General features: G+C 35.6%; 1 pseudogene; it reads left to right on the top strand.

Moving 5' to 3' along the window:
- The first annotated feature begins 5,216 nt into the window (after positions 1–5,216).
- On the top strand, positions 5,217–6,830 carry LOC25497752 (histone H2A variant 1-like; annotated as a pseudogene).
- The last annotated feature ends 446 nt before the right edge of the window (positions 6,831–7,276 follow it).

The raw sequence follows: 7,276 nt of genomic DNA, 5'->3' as shown, positions 1-7,276 counted from the left end.
ATTCTATTTTGCATATAACATGAAGTATTAACTGCTTCTGCCCAGAAATGTTTAGCTAAATTGTTTTCATGGATCATGGTTCTGGCCATTTCTTGTAAGGTTCTATTCTTTCTCTCTACAATCCCATTTTGTTGTGGAGTTCTAGGAGAAGAAAATTCATGGAGAATCCCATGTTTTTCACAAAAAGATTCAAATGGCTCATTTTCAAATTCACCACCATGATCACTTCTGACTTTCAAAATTTTCAATTCTTTTTCAGATTGTATTTGAGTGCAGAAGCTGCTAAACACTTCACATGCATAGTCTTTACTTTTAATGAATTTTACCCAAGTCCATCTGCTGTAATCATCAACAATGACTAATCCATATTTACTTCCATATAATGATGCAGTGTTAACTGGTCCAAAAAGATCAATATGGAGTAATTCTAAGGGTCTTGAGGTTGATACAATGTCTTTGGATTTGAAAGAACTTTTTACAATTTTCCCTTTCTGACATGCACCACACAGTGCATCTGAATGATAATCAATGTTAGACAATCCTTTGACAAGTTGTAACTTGCTAATTTTAGAAATTAATCTCCAATTAGCATGTCCCAATCTTCTGTGCCATACCCACTTTTTATCATTCAATGACAGAAGGCAAACTACCTTCTGATCAGCCAGATCAGAGAAATTAATTTTATAGACATTCTCAATTCTCTTTCCTTTGAATGTAATGGATTTGTCATCCTTGTTGACTAGTGTGCAGTTGGTCTTACTGAACATTACATCATACCCATTGTCACAAAATTGACTAATGCTCAATAGGTTATGCTTCAGACCATCTACTAGCCACACATTATTAATTGAAATGGAGGAGTTACCAATAGTACCTGTACCAATGATTTTTCCAGTTTGGTTGCCACCAAACTTCACTTCTCCTCCATCTTTCATGGTGAGGGTAAGGAACAAAGCTTTCTCTCCAGTCATGTGCCTTGAACATCCGCTGTCTAGGTACCATGACCTTTGTTTCTCTTTTGCCCTTAGGCACACCTGCAGTTTTAACCAATTCAGATTTAGGTACCCATATCTTCATGGGTCCTTTTGGGTTAGTTCTGGAGGTTTTACTTTTCCTCCCTTGTACCTTGAGGTGAGTGCTGGATAGCTTCTGATCATTCAATACTTTAGGTTTAACACCTTTGGGTATTGTTTTCTCAGAAGCAGTAGCTGCTTTGTTCTTCTGATCCTTTGGCTTTGGGATTTTAGATTCTGGTTTAATCAGATTCTGAGGAACAGGTTCTGATCTTTTCAGAATTTTAATCTTTTGAGTCTTAGGATCAGATTTTGTCATAACCTTAGACTTGAGTTTTTCTGGCTTTGATGTGATCTCAGCCTTCGAACCAGAAGCTTCAGGTTCTGACTGAACACCAGTTACAGCATCTGTACCTTCAGGCACAAAGGTGGATTTCAGTCCATCCTTGATACAATCACAGTAGCTCTTGAGACTGTATTCTTTGGATTTCTCCTCAGATTATCCAATCCCTTTGCCATTGTTCTTGTATGTGTTGTAGATCATAGAAGCAACTTTGCTTCTGTCTATTCCAACCATAATAAAATCATCCAAGGCAATCTCATGTTTATTGCCTGAACCTTTATCACATTTTTCTTGTAGCTTCTGACAAAGAATCTTGAGTCTATCTTCATATGTTGTTGATATGAGGTTAAACCCTTTGAGTTCTTCTTCAGAAGCTTTCAGTTCCAATAGAGTTGTCTTTTGTTGTTTCATCAAATCAACATATTTTTCTTTTAAATCTGTCAACTCATTGGTTCTGTGTTCAAACAGTGATAAAAGTTCTTTTAGAGAATCAACAAGTTCTTGTCTAGGAATTTTGGAATATACCTCATTTTCATCTTCTGAATCTGATTCAGCTTCTGATACTGCTTCTGATGATACTGTTGCCACTAACCCCATGGTTGCCTTAGCATCATCATCTGCTTCTTCTTTATCAGAACCAGATTCACTATCCAAATCTTCCCAGGTCGCCATCAAGCTCTTTTTGATTTGCTTTCTGAATTTACTGTAGCTGAAGCTTGATTTCTTGGATTTGCCTTTAAACTTCTCCTTCTGAAGATCAGGGCAATCAGCAATGAAATGACCAGGCTTCTTACAATTGAAGCATCCCTTCTGATCTTCTTTCTTGGAGTTCTTGTAGCTACCTCTCTTGCTCAAAAATTTCTTTTGCTTCCTTGCCAGATACTCAAGCTTGTTGGACAACATAGCCATCTTTACAGATTGATCTTCATCAGAATCTCCATCAGGTGATTCTTCTTCAGATTCACTAGTTTTATAGGCTTTGGAAGATTTTGAAGTCTTTCCTTTAGATGGTAAAGCAATGGATTTACTCTTCTTAGAGGTTTCATGCTCATTTAAACTCATTTCATGCACTTTGAGTGAGCTAACAAGATCTTCAACACTTAAAGTATTTAGATCCTTAGCTTCCTCAATAGCAGTTACTTTGGGTCTCCATCTTGAAGGCAAGCTTCTCAAAATCTTACTAACATGATCAGAAGCAACATAGCTTTTCTTCAGTATTTGCAATCCATAAACTAAAGTTTGAAATCTTGAGTACATTTCTTCTATACTCTCATCATCCTTCATTCTGAAAAGTTCATACTGATGAACTAGCATCAAAGCTTTAGCCTCTTTCACCTTCTTGCTGCCTTCAAAGTTTGCACATAGTGAAGCAAACATAGCCTTCGCAGTAGATTTGTCACTCATCTTCATGTATTCGGTGCGAGGTATAGAAGCCACAATGATTCCTCTTATCTTGTGGTGTTTCTTATAAAGCTTCTTCTGAGCAGGAGTATGTATTCTTCTGTCTATAGCAGCTCCTTCTTCATCTAAATCCAGATCATCAACTCCATCTTCCAGTATGTCCCATAGCTCTTCATCCAATCCCATGATAAAGCTGTTCATATTTGTTTTCCACCATGAAAACTCTTCTGGATCTCCATTAAACTTTGGAGCTTTTCCAGAGTCTGTTTTCTTGTCAGCAGTATCATAGTCATGCTTGACACTTGTGTATTTTGTAGTAACTGATTCCTCTCCTCCAGACATGTTTTTCTTTTGGATCTTGAACTGTCACACGGTTAAGTGCTTATGATAACAGAGCAAGCTCTGATACCAATTGAAGGTGTGAAAAACACAAGAAGGGGGGGTTGAATTGTGTTTTCTTTTTCTCTCTAAAAATACTTCTTCTGAAGAAACTTCAGAAGCAGTTTGTGAGTGCTTCTGATGAAATAATCAGAATCAGATTGCAGCGGAAAAGAACAGAGCAGAGAAAAGAAAGACAAAGACACAAGCAGTTATCCTGGTTCCTTCCACAAATCGGAAGTAGTCCAGTCCCCCTTGCACTTCCAAGGAGATTTCACTATAATCACAAAGATTACAAATGCTCAATACTCTCTAAGTATGAAACTTCTCAAAAATGCTCAAGCACACACGCAAGAGTCTTCCAATGCTCAAGCACTAAGCAAGAGTCTTCTAATGCTCAAGCACGCAGGCAAGAGGCTTCTGATCAAACAAAAATACAATGAATTAAGTTTGACTTGAACACTTGATATACAATCAGTGGTGTTCACAATACAATACAATTAAGACTCTAGACTTTTGAATTTCTAAGATGTATCAAATCAGTGCAGAAATTCAGTGTGCTTTGTAAAATCAAATTGACAGAGTTTTGGCGCTTTTTTTAACTTGTATATCTCACTACACAATCTTCAAGTCTTCACTCCTTTATATAGAGGCGTGAAAAAGACGTTGAGATAATTAGCACGTCTAAAGAGTCGTTTGAAATCCTTTGATCATTCACCAGTAATCATTTGCCTGATTTGGGTGTAGTCCTTTGAAGAATTAGCTTCAAATTCATTCCCATCTTGAAGGCACAAATTCTGCAGGCATAGCTGTTGTCTTGTCTTGTAGCGTGGACAAAACAGAGTAGTGGAGGTAGTGGTTGTACACTTGTACTTGGTCAACTCTGTTAACGAAGGACAAATGCTCAGCGCTGTCCAAATGACCCTTGATACCTTCCTTTCAATTCTTCGTTCTTCTTAGATGAGATTGAAATGAGAAACAGCTACTTTGGATCTTCAGTTTGAATATATGGATTAAATGTAGCTTCTGGTGATGACTTCGCTTCTGATGAAAACCTTGCTTCTGATTACCTTCTGCTTCTGATGACGTCATCACTTCAGATGCACTTCAGCTTCAGACGCAGTTTTCTTCAGATGCTTAGAATTTCTTTTTCTTTCCATTGTTCTTCCAAGACCTATTGAAATAACTTGAGTAGCCTTTGGTCCTGTACACTTGAACAATTATTAGCAATAACCAATTGACAATTTTTTATACCTTGTTATCATCAAAACTTATTAAGGTTCATTGTGAAACACTTTTTGTTCCAACACTGCTAACATTCAACAACCAAACAGGATACGTCCTCTATTGCAAACAGATCAACTTTGCAAACTCTAAGCACTTAACTCTTTTATTATTAATTTGTTTACAAATAAGCAACACAAATTGTTTAAACGAAATGACAATCCATATGGATACGATACTCTGCTTATCATTTTTTTACTTGGTAAACGATTAGGTAAAGTTGCCTAATCCAACCACCACCTTTCTTCATATCTTCTATCATCATTTTATATGCTTCTCTTGGTCCTTCTGATGCTCTTCATATATTCATCCTTCAATGATAGATTCATTATTTGATTCAACACACTTGAACATATGTTAGTATTCCAATTATTCTTCAATACTTTGTTATCATCAAAATCCTAGATGAATTGTATGAACAACTGTTGTTCCGAAAAACAATCCATCAGAGAAGAAAATAATACCTACCCCGACATATTTAGAAGCCACCGTAGAAGGATCCAACCACATAAAGATTGGGAGGCCACCGTTGAAAACAAACAAAACGCGACAGAACAAATGGAAGCCACCAAAATAAAAAAGAGGCTTGTTAGACCGTGCAAAACAATGACCCAATTTAGTAGGTTTGATTCTAAACAAATAAGCCATATCCAAAGTTGGTGTTCGAGTGAAAAAGACTCATAACTTTCACCAGGAATTGACGAACTAATCTCACAAAGACGAAGGCCGAGGAACACCGTTGAAGAGGCCTAACCAAACACCACAAACGAAGGTGGCGTGTGACTGAAAATATCCCAATGGCACTAATGACGGTCAGTTGGTTGTTGGCCTTAAGGGCCCGAGAGCACTACCACTAACCTTGGATCTACATCGTATATAATTGGTTTTGATTTAAATGGAGAGAGAGAGAGGGAGGGAGAGAGAGTGTGTTTTGTTGGCACCCAGAAATTTACATGTTTCTTAAATTTAGCTTTAGTAAATATAAAATGGCTTAAAAGTGCATAATTTTAAATTAATAACAAACAATGCCAAAAAAATATTCAATCCAATATTTTTCTCTCTTTCTCAATTCAATCCAATGTACATTTTCTATTTATTTTTTTTGCAGGAGGGAGAGTGTTTTTTTCACGAAAGTTGGAGAAATTGCATCTTCTTATTTATGTTTTCATAAATTCTACATGTGAGTATTGAATTGTTTGTTTTTTATCCAAACTTCATATTGAATTAATATGTTTTCTTGTTTGGATTCTAGGAGTTGAGGCCTGAGGTTATTGCTTGCTTTGTATGTTCTTCGATAAAGGTATAATAAATTGCAGAGAATTGAGATATGGTGCATCTCGAACGGTTTGAAAAATTGATAATGGATAAGATGAAGAGGAATGTATATTGCACAAAGAAATTTTTTTTTTTTTTTGTAGTATTGTGTGCAGTTTTAATTCGAGTGAGTGGATAGTTGTTTTACTTAATGAATGATAAAAAAATTAAAACAATAAGCTAAAAATTGGAACAAAATATAAAAATCTACAAGCTCAAAAACTACTTCAAATAACATATAAAAAAAGTTATATATTAGTTTACCAAACGGTCACTTGATCAAGAAATCTTAGAAGCTAGTTCGACAAGAAGTTTAGCTTTCCTTATACTTGTGAAAGTAAATTAGACTATTACGTGTGAGTAATAAGTATACCAAAAGTAAATCAATAGTAAATAGTTAAAGTAGTTGTGTATGTGAAGACAGAATAAACATAACACTTATTTTTCATGATCTAAACAACATTCGATCCAAATAATCGTCTAAACAACAAATTGAACATATGACCCACAACAAAACTTAAACACAAGTTCAAATCCTTTCATATATTTCTCAATTCAAATCAATATAGCACAAAATTCTTTCACAAATATAACTTAGAAAGATTAAAACAACAACTATACATTGCTCTCACACATTTCTCTCTCTTTCTCTTTCTCGATTCCAACGTGATTAAGCAATGATAGGAAATTGGAGGAAATGGTGTGGTTACAGCGAAAACCACCGCGGCTAACAAAGACAAAGATAAGAGGAAACCTAATTCTCATTCTTCTTGTGTCGGAATCCATTTTCATGTGGCACAGACAGCAGAAGCATAGACTCCAAACTAACGCATATGTGGGAGCAACGACTGCAGTTTATCCGGCATAAATTCTAGAGTATCTGACTGCGGAAGTTCTTGAACTGGCTGGAAATTCAAATAAAGATTTGAAGGTGAAGAGGATCACACCAAGGCAGTTGCAGCTGGCTATTAGGGGAGATGAGGAACTTGATACCCTTATCAAGGGAAAAAAATGCTGGTGGTTGTATCATTCCACACATCCACAAGTCCTTTATCAACAAAACTGCCAAAGAATGAGTTCTTTGCTTTTGTTGTCATGTGATGCTGTAATACAACCATCTAGGAGGGGTAGATCCATTGTTTTGAGAAATTTCTCTAATGGACATTGTTTTGAGGATGGGTAGATACGGTGATTTGGTACTTCGTCGATTTGATTAATTTGATGATGTATACACATCATCATTGAAGGAGGTCTAGGCAAATGAAATAACAAAAATGTTGAAGGAAGAATAAAAACTTGATAAAAAGATATATTGGTCATCACATAGGACAAAACAACTATATGAATTGGACTGTTTATGAGAAGTTTGGTTTGAGGAAACCTATTTATAAATTTTATTTTCTCATACAAGATTTTATGTTACATATGAACATATTTATTATAGTATTGACCATTCAAATCCTTTCAATTATTAAATTACTATATTATAAGGTTTTCAAACATCTTTATCCACCCCATATGAAATTAAAGGAAAATCTTTAAC

Source organism: Medicago truncatula, chromosome 7 (assembly GCF_003473485.1).
Source record: "Medicago truncatula cultivar Jemalong A17 chromosome 7, MtrunA17r5.0-ANR, whole genome shotgun sequence".
Classification (NCBI taxonomy): Eukaryota; Viridiplantae; Streptophyta; class Magnoliopsida; order Fabales; family Fabaceae; genus Medicago; species Medicago truncatula.
The sequence above is the reverse complement of the archived record's forward strand: the minus strand, read 5'-3'. Positions and strand labels throughout refer to the sequence as shown.